Source organism: Phoenix dactylifera, chromosome 9, assembly GCF_051530095.1.
Source record: "Phoenix dactylifera cultivar Ajwa chromosome 9, Ajwa_hap1_PhDact_Kaust_v1.1, whole genome shotgun sequence".
Lineage (NCBI taxonomy): Eukaryota > Viridiplantae > Streptophyta > Magnoliopsida > Arecales > Arecaceae > Phoenix > Phoenix dactylifera.
In genome coordinates, this window is record NC_143198.1 from 22,533,231 (window position 1) to 22,538,309 (window position 5,079).

A 5,079-nucleotide genomic window follows, 5' to 3' on the forward strand; every position below is an offset into this window, starting at 1 on the left:
TCAAACTGTACAGAAGCCTTCCTAGTTCCGCATCCCATAACTTGATTTTTGAGTCAAAGGATGCACTAGACAAAGTCAGGTTCGGTGATCAATAACTATAATTCGAATTCACATGCAACAAGGGGGAAATTAAAAAACATACAAGACATACAACATCCAAATTACACAACAAAAAAGTTATTTCAAAAGGAAAGAAGAAATGCTGTGTCTGCATGGACATGCAAGTGAGGGCTTTGGCAAAGCTTATATATATATGGTCCCAACCTCACATGTCATGTGACTTGCTGGCACCTAACAGGTAAAGTCATGTTGTTGCCCAAGATAACAACCTAAGAGGGCGGTGAATTGGGTTTTCTAAATTTTAAGACCTTAAATTTTATTTATAGATGGATGAGTAATTTGGCTTATGTGAATTGTATAAGTGTAGTGGAAGCAAAATGAATACAATACAAACACAAAACAAGTATAGTTGTTCGGTGCACCCCAAGGCACCTACGACGTCCACTCTCTACACGTTCCGTTGGAAATTCACTATAATCTCTCGAATTACAGTTGGATTATTTTGCCGGGCTCACAATCCAAAAATCCTACAATTGGTTTTACAGGATCACCAATTAAACCTATGTAATACCCCTAAAAAAAAAAAAAAAAAAAAAGGGGTGGATGGGCCGGCCCGAAAAGACCGGGCCCATCCACCATATACGATCGTGCCCTAGGCACGATCGTGGGGGGAAGAAACACACAAAAAAAAAAAAGAGGGGGGGGAGAGGGCGCGGCGGCGGCGTGAGGTCGATCGCCGGAGGAGACCCAGCGCCGACGCCGGGATTCGGCCGGCCGCGGAGGAAGACCACTTCCCTTTGTCGAAGATTCCGACGGGTGAAGAAGCTTGGATCCGAGGGAGTTGCTCACGGGTTCTTCCACCGATCTCGCCGGAGGAACTCGCCGGAGGCAAGGTAAGCATCGTCTCCTCCTTCTCCTTTGTCTTTGGGCCACCGTCGCCTTGGAATCCGGCCGGCAAGCCGCTAGACTGATGGGGGAAGCCGATGCCTTGTTCGGCCTTCTCCTCTCTCGTTCCGGCCGGCCGTCGCCGGGCGTGGCACCGCCGGCACCACCACACAGGCCGACGACCAGGGAGCGTCGCCGGCCGTGGGCCGCCTGCTGCCGAGCACCTCCCCCTTACCGTCGGGAAGAATGAAGAAGAGAGAGAGAGAGAGAGAGTTTTATTTGGGGCTTCTCTTCCCTTTCCCTTCTTATTATATTTCCCTCTCTCTCTCTAATTGGGTTCTCTCTCTACACATGGATCTAGGGAGAGCATTGCTTTGTGGATTCTAGGAAGTCCTGGGATGTTTGATCTTAGAGGACCCTTTAGAGGAATCAAACAGGGGGTCCTAGATCATCATATATCTTTGATAAATTTTAATGATGACTTGATTCTGTAGGGGAACAATCTTTTGGACGAGAGGACGCTGAGCAGAGTCCTGCGCATTCCGGTTTATAGATCGCCGTGAGGGCGGGTGACTGGTTGTCTGAGCTTTCAACAAAGTGTAAGAATCCTTGTACGCCAATCCTACATGATATAAATATTTTGCACTATATATATATATATGTTTGATATGCTATGATCCAGGCAAAACAAAATGGTTTTTATATTTAAATTGTATTTTGATCGTCTCTGCTTGTGATTGGTATAATGATAGATGCATGCATGCGCATAACTTACACCTACATAATTGGACTGATGGATGTGGTGCACTAAACTAACTATGTGATATTGGTTGCCCCGTCACGGGCTGGAAACGTGACCGTGGTTAGTTTAAAGCCGGAAATAAATATAAAGGAATTGATGTGTGGATGTAAACTGGATTGTATGAAAAGGGACTTTGGGTTTATCTTATTATTATGGCAGGCCCCGTCACAGGCTGAAAAATGTGGTACTTTGGTAGGCCCCCTCACAGGCTAGAAATGTGGAACTATAATGTGCAGGCCCCGCCACAGGCTGAAAATGTGATACTTTGGTAGGCCCCCTCACAGGCTAGAAATGTGGAACTATAATGTGCAGGCCCCGCCACAGGCTGAAAATGTGATATTTTGGTAGGCCCCCTCACAGGCTAGAAATGTGGAACTATAATGTGCAGGCCCCGCCACAGGCTGAAAATGTGATACTTTGGCAGGCCCCATCACAGGCTAGAAATGTGGAACTATAATGTGCAGGCCCCGCCACAGGCTGAAAATGTGATAATTTGGTTGCCCCACCACAGGCTGAGAAATGTGACCGAGATTTGACCCAAAGTCGGAAAGATAATTAAACCGGATCAAGTTGAAGAAAAGACATTGAAACTATAATACATGTTTATGAGCTATCATATGCTATATATTTCTTGTGTGGCTGGACTTTTATTGATGATTGATGTACATACTGGTAACGATTATTTGAGCTTTGATAGCCGGTTTATGACTTCATGATATGTGCTTTGACTTGTCGTGGTTTTCAGAATTTTTATTATTATTGTGTTGGTGTGGATGTGTAGGGATTCTTACTGGGCTGTAAAGTTCACCCCCTTTTCTTCTTTCTTTTTATCAGAGTTGCAGGATGCTTAGATTTGGATGGGATGGGCGCAGAGTGCAAGTATCAGAGTCATTAGCTAGTTAGTTTGTCTGTCCTTCTTTGATGTCGATGAACATTTGAAGATCTTGTAATTGAACTAATTTGTTTATTTGGATACGTCGGACTTGTCTATTTGAATTATTAAATTAATCGTGGATTTATTGGAATTTTGTTAAACGTAGGCCTTGCATGATCTTTAGGGCACTGCTCTAGGGCTCATGCGGCCGGTCGCGTACCGGACCCGGGTGCTGGGTTCGGGGCGTGACAGAGTGGTATCAGAGCTTAAGGTTAATGTATCCTAGGCTTTAGGGTTAGGTGAGTGTGAGTGGGGAATTATGATAGGAAAACTATCAGAGTCTTGGTTTATAATCACCTGAGATTGTAACAGGAATGATATTGTAATCTAAGGTTTAAGACCACTAGGGACTGTGGCCTTAGTGGCATTAGAGTTTGACATTTAAGATCATTGGGAATAGTGACAAAATTGGAATTTGAGTATATGTTTAAGATCACTCGGGATTGTGACAAGAATGATATCAGAGTTTAAGGTTTAAGACCACTAGGGACTGTGGCCTTAGTGGCATTAAAGTTTGAGGTTTAAGATTATTGGAAAATGTGACCAGTTGGAATCTGAGCATATGTTTAAGATCACTAGGGATCGTGACAGAAAAATATCATAGCTTAAGGTTATGATCATTTGGGACGTGACAATTAAATTCGGTGCTTAGGGTGTAAGATCACTGGGCATAGTGATAAAATGTATGCATCGGGTTTGGTTTTCGATGAGTGTGGAAGGAAAGTATAAATTGTCTTTGATCATGATAAAAAAAAAGGAGGTTTGACCTAAAATAACTGTACGAAGGTCAACAATGGCATATCGGTTATACCATATTCAGATATTATTTAAATGACCTGGAAGTTCAAACTTGATATGGGTTATGATGTAATCGTACTTTTGGTTTTGCTGCTAATTATTAGAGTGGGATTTGTACGTAGATCTTCCATAGTATTGGAGTGAGCTAAGAAGATTTCATAATATTGGAAAGAATGTTCTTCGAAGTTGAATATGTATGTGAATCTGTATGTGGTATTGGCATGTTTGGATATTACAAATAGGTCTATTTCCTATTGATATATTTGATTTTATTTTGAGGCTATTGAGTTGGCATATTGATGGGGAAATTCTAATTATTGAATTCATATATTTGGATTGGGCTACTGAATTTTTCTTATAATTGTTGGAGACTATTGGATGTGTTAACTTGAACTAAAGTGTAGATTTATGATCTAACCAGGAATCTTTGCCATTGAGTAGAGATTTAGATTTTGAGATGCTTATGTGAGTTATCATATGTAGCATTGATCATACATATTAAGAATCTTGGTGAAGAAAGATTTGAAGGTTGATAGAGTTAATTTCTAATCATAGTGATATTGGCTCAATGATTTTTAACCCATTGAATTTGAAGTAAATTCTTTTGGAAGGAAGGTTAATCTAAATTATGTAATTGAATTGCTAAGAAATCCAGAGTTAATTAAATCTGGATATTTTGGATTCTAAGTTGTGGAGATCATGTAGTGACCTTAAACTTGATTAATGGCTTGAGGGTTAGTTATGGTTAGTATCTTCTACATAAATTTCAATTAAAGTTTTGAAATCTGGATTTTCTTATTCCTAGTGCAAAGTGATATTTTGGTCATAAATCATTTAGAGACCTTAGAGTATTTAATGGATTAAATCAGAGTGCACAGCGGAAGTGTGGTGGTTTGAGTTATTTTGAAATTGGTTAAGGACATTAATATTTGATGTAAAAGGTATTATGATGGAACACTTGAGTTAGTTTCTAGTAAAGGAGAATGGTGTTGATTCTATGGATGATCTAAAGGTAGCTATGTAATTCTCACCAGTGGATTCTTCTATTGTTGACAACTTTTGGGAGAATCTTGGGCATGTTAAATTTAGTATTTACGATTGATGATTCCTTGGTTGGTCTTAGACTTGGAATGTTTTAACATGGATCTCTTATTTGTTGAAATGATGTGGGAGAAAGAAAAGAAAAATGATTATAGAATATTAAGAGGATTTGATACTAAAGATTTCTCCTATTTCTATTAAGCCAATTATGATCTCTGGGTAGAATTAAGAGAAATTAATTTCTTTGGGATATAATTATGACAGTTTAATCCAAGGTTGGGAATTTGGAATTCTTTTGAAGGAGATCAAAAGAACTTAATACGTGTGGTAAATAGAAAGGATTAAGTTTTGAGATGCTGTAATTTTTGTATGTCAAATCTTGTGGGTAGGTACTCCGAGTGGGAGACTATTTGAAATCTCAGGGATGATATAATGGATGCAAATCTTTTTTTTTTAAAAAAAAATTTGAGGCTTCAAGTAAGTTAATTTCGAGGACGAAATTTTTTTTAAGGGGGAGAGTATGTAATACCCCTAAAAAAAAAAAAAAAAAAAAAAGGGG

At 39.7% G+C, this 5,079-nt stretch overlaps 1 long non-coding RNA gene across 1 annotated transcript; it reads left to right on the forward strand.

Moving 5' to 3' along the window:
• Nucleotides 1–629: 629 nt before the first annotated feature.
• LOC149752884 (uncharacterized) lies at nt 630–4,858 on the forward strand. The gene is made up of 2 exons (XR_016396466.1): nt 630–953; nt 1,440–4,858. It is a non-coding gene; the product is annotated as an uncharacterized LOC149752884 (long non-coding RNA).
• The last annotated feature ends 221 nt before the right edge of the window (nt 4,859–5,079 follow it).